Raw genomic sequence first — 13865 nt, 5'->3', positions numbered from 1 at the left:
TGAACTGAATTAAACACACCCCTGAACACATTCACAGTCACACGTATCCTTCATAAACATGCAATAGGCCAGTGGGACAAGGAAATCAGTGTCCATAAAAGAGAGGGGGAAGAAAATAACCAAGCCAGCAGCCGTCCAATATGAGGGATTTTCGTCTCACCGCATTTTCAGAAGCGCGACAGATGATTATAAAAAGAGGAAGTCATTATGCTCTGCTTTAATCTGGCGGGATTGTGTGATCGCCACCAGCTCCCGTCCGCCCACAGCCTCGCCTCGCCTCGGCCCTGTAGGTGAAGCGCGCCTTCGTTCTCTTTCTCCCCCCCCCCATCTCTCTCTCTCTCTCTCTCTCTCTCTCTCTCTCTCTCTCTCTCTCTCTCTCTCTCTCTCTTCCCACCCCCCCTCCGCTTGTGTCCACCCCCAACCTTTGCAGAATATTTTGCACTTTTATGACGCATTTTTTACTATCACTGATGTCATTTGCACTTTTACCTGCAATGCAGTTTTTTCCCCTTGATCTTTTTTTTTTTTTTTAGGTATCCGTTTAATTTTTCTGCTGTTCAATTTTGGCGGCGCATTTTTATAGTCCTTTCCTTTTTCTTTCGTTTTTGTTTCCTTTTCTCTTTACAATCATTATGCTTTGTTTCGTGCATCCGTTTTATTTATTTTTTTGTTTGTTTGTTTGTTTTTATTTTCTCCCACATTTTTGCGGAGTCTATTTTGTTAAAACCTTACACGTTTTATTAGCACAAAATACAATATAATCTTTGGCAGCTTTTGTATCAGGACATGCCTTTTCCTTTTGCATGTTTTCTGTTTGCATTGCGACGTCTTCAGGACATTTTTTGTTCGCTCTTTCTACGACGACAACAATACAAGTGATATTTTATTGTTAAATCCAACACGTCCTGCATTTTACTCACCAAGAATATAACAACGATCTTTCCTTCCTCAAAAAATCCTTTCCATTTTCACCACAAAGCCGTTTAGCCTTTTGTTTCCTGCTGCGATGACAACATATAATACAACTTCTAATATTTCACTATTAAATTTCACACGTCTTGCATTCTTATCACCTTCAGAATATAATCATAGACGCCCTATAAAGGGAGTCTTTGATTACATTCTGAACATTCCTTTCCCTCTTTCTATGACAACACAATATAACTTCTGATACCTTCGCCTCTCTTTCACCTGTCTCTTGTATTTTCCTTGGGCGAGGGTCGAGTGGATGTGGCCTGTGTTGGATGACTGAATTGCTAAGGCTGTGAAGGGAATGAACTTCAGTGGAAAAATAAAGTTTTGGGACGAATGATACTGAGGGAGAAAAATAAGTTCAAGAAACAAGATACTTACAGGTGAGCAGAAAGAAGAATGTCAGAGGAGGAAAAAAGAGTAAGGAATGATGAAATTAGACTGCGTATAAGACAAGAAACGCCTACAGATGAAGAGAGGAAGTGGTTAAAAAAAGAAGCAAGTGGAGAAAGATGTAATTAAATTGAAGATGAGACAGGAGACGCCTAGGGATCTTGAGAAAGACTCCCGGAGGTAAGAAAAAAAGACAGTGAAGGATGAAAATATATTGAAGAGGAGACAGAAGACGCCTACAGATGACACGGCGAGAAAGAAGAGTTTTAGAAGAAAGTAAGTGTGGGACAGATGTAATTAATTTGAAGACGAGAAAGAGGACGACTACAGATAGGGAAGAAGGAGGAGGTTTAGAAGAAGAATAGTGGAAAACATGAAATTAATATGAGGACGAGACAAAGAAGTAACGTTTAGGTTCTGAAGGACATGATTTCGTCTGTTTCATCCATTCTGTCCACTGTGATATGAGTCGGGCGTTACAGGCCAGTGAAGACTTCCCGTGCAAAAACAATGGGAACACGTAAAAGGGAGAGCACTGAAATAATGAACCGTACAGTAAACGCGAGGAAGCTGTTGCATACAGGCACACAAATTAAGGATAAAAGTCAATACCCGCAGCGATGGATGAACCATAATATTCAGTGAGGCGAACTGTGGATCTTCACAATGACTGAACAGCAGGGAGAAATTCTAGGACAAAGCAAAATGTAACGACTGCATAACCAATGGATGTAAAAGTCACGTGTGAGCAAATGAGAAGACATAGCGGTGAGTGATGGCAGTTCATGATGCAAGGGTCAAGCTCTGTCTGGTTACCAAGAGTGAAAAATTGCTGAACAACGGAGTTAGTGCTTGGTGTGCCTTGATGGTGAACGAAGAACTGGTATTGAACGATACGTTATGACCGCAGATGAAGTTATGTTGTTTTTATGTAAGAGGGGCTCTGGCTAAGGACAACAACAACAAAAAAAGAAAAAAAAAAAGGCTTCCTGAAAGTGCCGGTCCCTGACAAGGAAAGCACGAAACTAGGGTTAGAATTATTTGGAGAAGTGTTTTGAAATCCTCCTCTTGAAGCGCTCTCTCTGTATCAGTTTCAGCATCACGTAAAAGGACAGAAGTAACAAACCTTGGTGCTTGTTACTCATTTTCACCACTGAATTACATTAATCAGTTTCATAAAGGTTTTCTACTTTTGAGCATGGATGGTTCATGGGATTTAACACCTTCATCACCTTTTCTTATCAAATGTACACTATCTAAACTTCAGTTCAGTTACTTTATTCTCACGTGAGTCAATACATCAGAGAATGTCAGAGATGTGACTGTTTTCTACTTGTATATTAGTTCAATAAAGCAATATAATGTGTATCTGATGTGTTTATGATGACTTTGTGTATGTGTGTGTGTGTGTGTGTGTGTGTATGTGACGTTTGTGGATTTTTCACAAGCGTATGACATGGCCCCCAGGAGAATATTGTTTAGAATATTACGCAAAATGGGATGTGGGTCATTGATGGTCTGTCCTCTGGTTGCCATGTATCAATTAACAAAGTATGATCGGGAATCAGTGGCAGCGAGAGAGACAGAGAGCCGTTATCAGTAGATGGGTTGAGGGTGGAATGGTGCCATACCTATCTAGGTTCATCCTTCACTAGTGACGGCTGTGTCATCAGTTACAAAAGAACACGCTATGATGAAAATGTGCCATGTTCTTAAATTTGTGTCTTTCGTAAATAAGAACAGCGATATCCCGTTTGTGGTGAAGCGGAGAGTGTTTGAAGCAGCACTGATGTCATCATTATTGTATGGATGTGAATCTTGGCTGAACGGTGATCTTAAACCTATTGTTAAAGTCTATAATTGGTGTCTTAAGCAATTACTTGGAGTAAGGAAAAATACGTGTAATAATGTTTGTTACGCTGAGTCGGGATATCCTCCTCTTAATGACCTGGTTAAGTATAATCCGCATAGATTCTTTTATAAAATATGGCAGGAAAGATCTGAATACAGAGACGATACTTTAGTATTTGTTATAAACACAATAAAGAGTAATAACACGGTGACAGGAAGGTTAATTACAGACTATATAAGTAACCATGTTATAGAAATAAAGCTGGCTATACAGAGTGTAATTAATAGCATTTCTGAAAGTGATTCGTCAAGGAGATTGACATGCAAGGATATAAACCCAAACTCCATAGTATATATATATATATATATATATATATATATATATATATATATATATATATATATATATATATATATATATATATATATATATATATATATATATATATATATATATATATATATATATATATATATATATATATATATATATATATATATATATATATATATATATATAAGGTGAAACATATTGTTAATGAATATCATAGGTTGTCCTTCACTAGGTTCAGGGTGAGTGGTCACTCTCTAGCGTGTGAGACAGGACGATGGAACAGGAGGGGTCGTGTCCGCTTACCTATGAATGAAAGGTTATGTGAATGTGGTAGTGTTCAAACAGAGAGACAAGTCCTCAAGGACTGCCCACGAACTCAACACATAAGGGACCATCACCAGTTTGAGACAATAGAACAGGTATTTTCTGATAAGTTTTCAGTGGCTGTGAAATGTAAAATAATACATAATATTGTGTCTGTTTACATATAAACACATTGCAAAATATTATGAAATATAGATGTTTGCAATAAGTAGGTGTAGAAGGTTACAAATAAAACATTATTGTTGATAATATCCTGGACAACAATTGCCATTAAAATGAATAGCAAAGGCTAATTTGATATGTAATTATGGAATATGAAATTATGTAATAATTAATATGTAATCATTGTGCTGTTATGGTCAATAAACCATCTATCTATCTATCTACCTATTTATCTATCTATTTATCTACCTATTTATCTATTAGTGTGTGTGTGTGTGTGTGTGTGTGTGTGTGTGTGTTTGATTAATTAAAGGCGTTACTGATTCAGACATGGTGGTTCAAGATTAAGGGGTAACTATAGGACAAGTCAGTCAAAGAACTAGATACAGATATGAAATAAGCTTTGCTACTTTGAGTTAGAACAGCTGACATTGATGAGAGGAGAGGGTTAAGAGCAGCGTTTGTCAAACACTGGATTCATAGAGGCTGATGATGGTGTTGCTGATTTATGGCAACCCAATTCCTGAATTTCCATAGCAAAGTATCGGTGAGAAAAGGAAAAACAAAATCCTGAACAGACTTAGTGATTAAAAAAAAAAAAACTGTGAAGGAAGAAGTCTATAATTGATTTTTAAAGGAAAGCTAGCCTTCAATAAAGTATGTAGTTAGGGAGTTAGGCAGGCAGGGAGGCAGTCGTTTAGGTAAGTAACACAGGCCTTATAAATCCTCTGGAGATCATGACTTCACCAGTGAAATGGATTAGTCACAAAGAAAACATATCTCCTACGCACACGGAGTGTCTTTTCACCTAGTCATCAGTAATGGTCTTTTACAATGTGATCACATGATACCTTTTCATCCCGAAGAGCCACTCTGTTTTAGACGACTCAGCAAAAACTGCCCACTAGACTCGATCTTCTTTCAGAGCATTCAATTCACAAAACCAGTGAGTCATCGAAGATACTTTCTATCATTGTTAGTTCAAGAGGAGAGGCAAACGCTGCTTCAAAGGCTTCTCCTCCCACTGCCACTTCCGCGTCACGAGCTGTCTGAATGCCCGACCCAGACCGGAAAAAAGACGCGGCTCCCAAGTGGGCTCTGGAGAATCTTGCTGTCTTTCCACCATAGAACCCCACACAACCCTCCACCACACAACCCTCCCGCGTTTCCACCCTAAAACCCCACACAACCCTCCCGCCTTTCCACGCTAGAACACCACACAACCCTCTCGTCTTTCCACGCTAGAACACCACACAACCCTCCCGTCTTTCCGCGCTAGAACACCACACAACCCTCCCGTCTTTCCACCCTACATAGAACCCCAGAAAATCTTCCCGTCTTTCCACCATAGAACACACACCTTTCAAGCCGCATCCGGAAATTCCTCCAACGCTTCTGCTTAAGCTGATGTGGAAGTCTTATTCTTCCCATTCTAAGGTTTGATTCGTTAAGCAATATAGTGAACGCCAGTCAAAGAACGTCACACAGCTTAACCAGAAGATTGTTGTGTCTCTTTTGCGGATCATTGACTATCCGAGAAGTAAAAAGATGTTTCTTGAACTTCTAGAATCACCTTTATATTATTAATCCACCAAGTGTGTTATTAGCTTCAGATCATTATTATGAGTGACACACACACACACACACACACACACACACACACACATATCGCTGGGGACGCCGGCAGACGAGTTAAGAGGGGTGTACCTCACCTTCATCCTCCCCAAACTCATGTATGCCTCCCCCAACGTGGTCCTCCTCCCTCACACACACTCAACAACTACAGCTGGAGAGTGTGCAGAAAAGGGCGTGCAATGTCATCCTTGGCCCTGCCTACACCACCTATGAAGAAGCCCTGACCACCCTGAGTCTGTCCAGACTATCCACCAGGCATCAAGAGGCTCTGGAAAAGTTTGCAAAGGGACTGCTGCATCATCCACGTCTCAGACACATGCTGTCGCCTGACGCGCCTCTCCCGATCCGTGCCACCAGACACCACAACAAGATAATGCCCCTAAAGGCGCCGCGCGCGGATCGGTACAGACTCAGCACGATTCCCACCATGGTGCGAGCCATCAATCAATAGTATTTCCCTTCTAGATTAGACTTAGCTTTAGGATAAATGTTAAGTATTTCCCCACCCCCTCAGTACATTTTCAGTTGGTTAACTGCCTGAAGAATAACCCGTTTATTATTATTATTATTATTATTATTATCATTATTATTATTATTATTATTATTACAGTCTCACCATCGTGTACACATGACTACACAAAATAATATATCGTAGCAGCCAGAGTTTGGTGACTAATTTTAACTTGCCCGCGAGCTTTGGGTTGTCTCTGGCGGTGCGGGAGGCAGTGCGGAGAAGGGATGCTGCAGCCTATCAACACTCAGTCAACAGAAATTGCGTAAAAGTTTTAAGGATTGAGTCCATTACCGTAGTAATTATGAAGAAAAAATGTGACATGAGAGCATAAGGAAATAAGGCAAGCTATACGAAGACATCAGCAGGCCTACACGTGGCATTCTCTCTGAGTCTCGAAGTAAAAGAGCGAGAATTTATCGTTAGGGCTTTTGATGCGAATAATAATGCGAATACGGCGGGGGAGTTTAATAGGAACATGACGCATAGGAGACGCTGCAGTTCCTTTCTCCACACTTTTCCTTGCGCTGCGTGGGGAGGAAAAATGCTTCTTTTTAACGTCATAAATGCGCCTTGACAACTGGATGTATGGAGATTCAATTTAGCGCAACGTCAAAGATACTGACGCGTGATATTTATGAGCATACGGGAGTTGTGTACCAGTGAGGCGGCCCACCATTCCACCATTCATATGCACGCCTTGGGAAGGAAAGGTGATCTCTGAAAAATGAGAAAACATAGTATTTTATTTCCTCACAAAAATAGTAAATGAACTAATAACTAAATAAATTAATCAAAATAAACAGAAACTATTAAAACCATTTTTTTTTTTTCAGTTCCTCATTTCTGATGGATGTGGAAGAAGGATACTGAAGGGACATATCTCTCAGCCGTAATGGTCATCAGTTTCCAAGGTGAGTTTAATCAATTTTTTCATCTTCAAATAGAAATAGAACTATAGGTGTAAGCCAAGAAAGGGAACAGCTAGAGAATCAACCCCTAAGAGTCTTAGCAAAGATCACCGCAACCCAGGATGAGTTTAACCCATTCACTGTGGCATACAACAACTCATAACACTAAAAGCATCTACAAGAAAGGGGGAAAAAAAAATAACAGTCTTTGCAACTCCTAGCAAGTACAATGTTTGGAGGTGACTACAGAACAAGAAAAGGTGTCGTAAAGTGGTTGGTAATGAAAGAAAAATGTGCCAAATAGCAGTGAAAGGGTTAATAAATCTACTCATTCTGAACCGTCCCACCAATACATAGCCGTGCAGAGAAGTGATAGAGTGCGGTGCTTCTGATCATGAGAGCGTACTTCACCTCACTCCATCGCCTCCGGCACTTCTGAACAGTTTTATTGCTGAGTCGCCGAGAGCCGCGAGCCAGCGTTGCATGGAAGGAATGGGAGGAGGGAAGGAAGCACGATCAGAGAATAGGAATAGCAGAACGACTTAACCGTTGCACGTTTCTGATCAATGGACACTCAGGTTTCTCTATTCCTTACTTCCCGCTGACTGCTGTTCTTGAAAATTGGAGAGGTGGTGATGACACTACTCAGTCCTTGAACCGTCCAGCGTCCTCTTCCTCCTCCTCCTCCTCCTCCTCCTCCTCCTCCTCCTCCTCCTCCTCCTCCTCCTCCTCCTCCTCCTCCTCCTCCTCCTCCTCCTAAACTTCCAGGAAGTATGTGGTGAGTACCTGTAATGTTATGGTTCAAGCGTTGATATTGAGGGAAGACTGATACTAATGTTATTAACGGAGAAAGTTTGTTATGCAGGAGTGACAGGAGAAAGATGTTATTGTTGGTGGTAATGGTGATGATGGTGGTGAAAGGGGTGGGGATGGTGGTGATGGTGGTGATGTTGTTGCTGTTTTTCTTCTTATTCTTCTTCCTCTTCTTCTTCTTACTGTTGTTGTTGTTGTTGATGTTGTTGTTGTTATTGTTAGTAGTAATAGTAGTAGTAGCAGTAGTAGTAGTAGTAGTAGTAGTAGTAGCAGTAGTAGTAGTAGTAGTAGTAGTGTTTCTCCTTGCCTCTTCATTTCTTCTTCCCTTTCTATACTTTTCTTCACAACCTCCAGACATTAATCCACAAGCTTATACGTATATGATAAACACGCAACACCCAGTAATACAGAAGCGGGCCTTGCCAAGTAAAAGTCCCCCACGCTGGCCCATTAAGCAAAGTTCCCTAATTTACAACCATCATGCGTGAATAAGCATCAGGTGGGCGAAAGGTGACCCCTCACATTATCATCTTATGCTGGGTGACTTTTCAAAAACACTTCCTCTCTACAATGATTTTTTCTCTCTACTGCTACATTTTTTTCACTTTACTTTTTACGTTCCGGGAAATGTAGATTTAAAGATTAAGAGCGAGGAATAAGATTCTCAGCCTCAGAGAGAGAGAGAGAGAGAGAGAGAGAGAGAGAGAGAGAGAGAGAGAGAGAGAGAGAGAGAGAGAGAGAGAGAGAGAGAGAGTTATATGATTCTTGGTAATATAACAAAAAGTGTTGCTTTAAAAATTATTTATTAGTCTCTTTTTTTTTTTATTTACACAAATTAATACACAGTTAAAGAGTATGTTACAAAATATTTTTACATGTAATGTAGCACTTTACAGGCTAAAGAGAAGATTTTTAATGTTTCCTACCTAAAAGCTTAACTCTAAATGTTACTGACAATTGTTACTCTGTTGCTTATGGCAACCAGACGTTCACACATTCCTTGAATTGCTGCAGATTCATTTTACTGAAGTCTATCAGTGCAGCAATTAAGGTGTTCCATAGTTTACCATAATGATGGACGTACTGGCGTTGATGGTGCCAAGTACGACATCGACACTGAAATAATTCAGCAGGCATTAAAGTGGTCAGTTGTGCCCGCCGCAGGGGCTGGCGGAGAGCTTGGAGATGCGGGATTCGTTGTTGCTGTATTTTGTACATCACAGCGAGGCCCGCTACGTTCCTGCGATGTTGAAGGGAGTGGAGCTTTGGCTCATTTCTGGCCCCACTGTCCTTTATGAGCCTCACTGCCCGAGCTACAGGCTCGGGCAGTGAGGCTCCCTGTCCAGGAGGGAAAGATGCCTGCTCGCCGCTCCTCCCTAAGCAAGGCACGAGTACTCCAGGGAGGAACGAACTTGAGCCTTGTACAAGATTTCCAGGCCTTTGTCGTCAAGGAGCCTCTCTCTCTCTCTCTCTCTCTCTCTCTCTCTCTCTCTCTCTCTCTCTCTCTCTCTCTCTCTCTCTAGCAAAAGGTAACCACTGTAAAGGGGAATATTAATTTTCTTTTCTTTTTCTCTGTTACTTGTTTCCATCGTCCTTTTGAAAATTACTTTCACACGGGGATATTGACCTAACCACTTGCATCGCCAGTAAAGCGAGGCATCACTTTCGGTAGTTTCATCATTTCATAGTTTCATGAAGTGTCATATCGTCCAGAATCCTAACACATAAGCTTAGGAAAAAAATGGATAGCCTAAAAGATAAAGTTAGAACGCACTTTTAAATTTTTAAAAACGTTTCTTTCTCCTTTTCTTTCTCAAGTTTACAGGGCTTCCCTCGCTTCTGCCAGTGAATTGTTATACAGATATAGAAATCTAGAGCAGAATGTTTTCTCGTATCTTTTTTTCTATTCTGTGCGAGTGTTGCATCGGTCCTTCCCCTGCCACACGTGTAAATTTTTTTTTTTAAATCATTCACTTTATGAATCAGAATAATAACAATTATCTTATCAGTTGATATCTCTTTTGAATCTGGCAATAAACATCATTATATACTTTTCTTAATGTATTATAAATTTCCACATGCTGCAAGACAGTTATTCTTTATTGTATGCAGGCTATCAATAATATTGTAAACTAGGGTCTTTTTTCGAATCTGGTAATCCTCACACAACTATATATTCTTTTTAAAGTATTAGAAACCAATACGTGGTACAAGAACAAAATAGAAAGGATTAAACATACGGAATCAAATTAAGAAGGATTACACGTGTTTTCAAGCCAGCACGTCAACATAGAATAACCTTTGAATGAACTAACAGTGTCATTCTCCTACATATCTTGGACGAAGCTTAATAGACAGTTGGTTTTTATGTTATGTATTTTAACTAGAGACAGCAAAAAAAAAAAAAAAAAAAAAAAAACAGAGACGTGAGTGATATTACCTTTACTTATCAGACGGAGTAAATGTCTTTTTTATTTGCTTTCCTGAAGAGATGAAGATAACTGTATGAATATTGTACAGTTGTTTTTGTGGAGAAGTGATGGCCTGAAATTATCCAATGATGGGGAGACACGAAGGGCACGAACAGTGAGTATGTGTGTATGTGTGTGTGTGGTGCAAACTAAACTAGTGGTGCCTTTTCTCCTCCTCCTCCACTTCCTCCTCTTTCTCCTCCTCCTTCTCCTCCTTCTCCTCCTCCTCCTTCTCCTCTTCTTTATCATCATCCTCTTCTCGCTTATCCTTCTGAACTTGCCACGTTCCTTTATCCCCTTTTTTATTTTATCTCTTCTCTCTGTTCTCTGTTCTCTTCTACACTTCCTGATGCCACTTACACAAGGTTAAAGAAGAGAGAGAGAGAGAGAGAGAGAGAGAGAGAGAGAGAGAGAGAGAGAGAGAGAGAGAGAGAGAGAGAGAGAGAGAGAGAGAGAGAGAGAGAGAGAGAGAGAGAGAGGGACAGAGAGAAAGTCGTGGGTGAAGTGATGAGAATACACAAAGATACCTGATGAAAACAGAAGAAAAAAATATATAAAAAGGGAATATTATAGACAATCAACACCAATAAAAAAAACGCACACAAATACAAAGGGAAGTCAACGTTTGCCTGTTTTTCACATTGTTTCTTTATCTTTCCTTTCATTCCTCTCATTTATCATTACAGGTAGTTGTCGAACCACTTATTGTTCTCTCTCTCTCTCTCTCTCTCTCTCTCTCTCTCTCTCTCTCTCTCTCTCTCTCTCTCTCTCTCTCTCTCTCTCTCTCTCTCTCTCTCTCTCTCTCTCTCCCTCTCTCCTGCTGCTACTACTACTACTGCTACTTCTACTAACTACTACTACTATTACTGCTACTACTACTACTACTACTACTACTACTACTACTACTACTACTACTACTACTACTAATAATAATAATAATAATAATAATAATAATAACAACAACAATAATACGTTCGTCTAGTGACCGAACTCACAACTCCGCCTTTTGTGAGGGAAGTATTCTTGTGTTTCTGGGAGGCTTGGGAACAGGAACAACTACACTTTTTATCTCTTTTTTTCTGACCTGCGATCTTTTTCTCAGTCCTTTCTTTCCTCTTATTGTTATAATAAAGGAAGGTTAAGAAAGGTTTCTCCCCCTGGAGGCAGAAAACATGGGGTAAGAAAATTGTCCCGCTTATTCTGTCAGACTTTAATCTCAATTAGAGTCCAACGATCACAACCTTATTTCGGGTTCCCGTGTTCCCCTCCTTTACCTGCCTACCTCCCGCGGACCCATCAGAGCGGAGGCGCCACGCCCGTTATGGGCCTGCTAATTGGAACCCCTTGCCCTCTATATGTTTCCAACTCTTGCTTTTTTCCCTCTTGCGAGTAGAAACGGTCCAAGTACGAGTACAAGAGGGAAAAATACGAGAAATAAAATTGTTTGTAGGTTTTATCTCAGAAAAAAGAAAGAATTGTTAGAAATAGATTTTTTTTACTTTCTTTTTCCTTTGCTTTGGGCCTTACCATATAACACAGAGAAAGAAAAAATGTACCGGCTTAGATGTAAGCTTTTTTTCAATTTTATTTATTCATTTTTTTTTTTTCTATGTTCGTGCCTTCAAGTCTAAAAAAAAAGTTTGGGTTGAAATATTCTTCAGTTCTTTTTTTTTTTCTGCCGTTATAGAAGTAAAAATGTATCGTAGATATGTACTGCTGTGTGTGTGTGTGTGTGTGTGTGTAAGATCTGGTAGAGACAAAAATACACCAACTCTGTTTCTAAACCCTCAGGTATTGTTGCATTTCTTTTGAGGGGGAATTTGCCACGATACAGGAATAGAACAGAAACCCAAGAGACAGGATTTATTAATAACTCCACAAATACCAAAGATAAGAGGACACTAGCTCACTGATATAGAGGAAGGGAGACCATTATTTATTATCTAACCAAGAGGGACGAAGTATTAGGAAGTGTACAGTACCAAAACTTTAGAGTATACTGGGTAACTCATGTAAAAGGAAGGAGTGTATCATTGTTAAACCAAGAGGGACAGAGCGTTAGGCAGGTGTTCAGTACCAACGATTAGAGTACACTGGCTAATCACTGCCACCGAGAAACCGTCTTGAGGATCGAACCTATAGAACACTCAATCCATAAGCAAAATAATGTTGGACTCTCATCTTTTTTTTTTTTTTTTTGTGACGGGGGAGTAACAAAATATCTGGTCTCTTCCTTTTTTCTTCTTCGTTATAGCCCTTGTTTGCCTTCCTTTTACGTATGAAGAAATGTACAGCTGTGATCTGCTGAGTTAATAGAAAGCTTTGAAAGATTAGGGAAATTAAATTCATAGATGGGAAGGATAGATGTACGCATATAGGTGGGCTTGCTTAATAGAGTGACTGCCATGTGTAGGTCTGGTGACTTCCTGCAGCTTTTTTTATATTTCTTTTGTTCTTAACTTCATATCAGAAGCCCAGTAACATTCTACAATCCCTTTTCTTCAACCTTAAGTCCTCTGGTTTGCTGAGAGTCTCCTTACGAAACCGTAGAACTGATAGACCAGAGGGCGATCAGAGGTCTTAAAATTGAAACAAAATATAACAAAGACGAAAAAAACGCCAAACGCGGTGGAAGTGAATGCAAAAATGTGACTTGACCCAACTCTCGTTCATGGCTGCACCACACAACCATCAGGCCTCTTTAATACGCTGGCTCACCGATACTCTGGCGCGGGGAGGCAGGGCAGACAGAGAAAAACAAGTTAATGAGTAGGAAGAAACCTGCGGGCGATGGCATCTTCCCGTGCCAGCAGACCCTTCATTGTCTCCACGCACACCACACGCCTCATCCTCACACGTCCAGAGCCTCTAATTCTGAATGCTCTGTTATTGTAAGACTGTCTTCCACACTTCCTGAGATCCTGATTTCTAGCTTTTCTGATTTTTTTTTTTCACGTTTTGTAGCATTTGTTTTATACTTTCTCTTGTTGTAATACAGATTTTCACAAGTTTTGAGGCTCTAAATGTAAACTCTCTGTTGTTTTAAGATTAATTCTCACACGTTATGAAGCCTGCGGCAATATTTTTGTACTTTTCCATTGTAAGGTCAACTTTAGGTGTTTTGAGGGACTGGTTTTATACTTTCTGTTATTGTAAGACAGATTTTCATAAGTTTTCTGTTATCTTCAAGCTGACTCTCGAACTTTCTGAATTCTGGGACACTGACTATGTATTTTCTATTATTATTAGATTGGTTTTCGCAGGTTAATTCTGAATCTGAACTTTCTCTTTTCTTATATCAAAACATACTCAATATTTTCTTTACTTATTCATTTGAAAATGTATTCTTCAGCCTTAATTTTCAACATGCGTGTAGTTAATTGCCGCTATCCTCCTCGGTCTTTATATTTACTTATAATTTCCAACGTGCATGTGTAGCTAAACCTTGTTATCCTCCTCAAATCTTCGCATTTCTTTAGTTATTCAGT

General features: G+C 39.8%; 1 protein-coding gene across 1 annotated transcript in view; it reads left to right on the top strand.

Annotated features, from left to right (window-relative positions):
* Positions 1-13865, top strand: part of LOC135105120 (serine-rich adhesin for platelets-like) — a 147746-nt gene that overhangs the window by 63939 nt on the left and 69942 nt on the right. The window contains exon 3 of the mRNA XM_064013133.1: positions 7019-7096. The gene's annotated coding sequence lies outside the window, so the exon portion shown is untranslated. The remainder of the gene's footprint in view (positions 1-7018; positions 7097-13865) is intronic.

This window comes from Scylla paramamosain, chromosome 1 (genome assembly GCF_035594125.1).
Source record: "Scylla paramamosain isolate STU-SP2022 chromosome 1, ASM3559412v1, whole genome shotgun sequence".
Lineage (NCBI taxonomy): Eukaryota > Metazoa > Arthropoda > Malacostraca > Decapoda > Portunidae > Scylla > Scylla paramamosain.
Note: the sequence above shows the minus strand (reverse complement) of the source record. Positions and strands in the feature narration are given on the sequence as shown.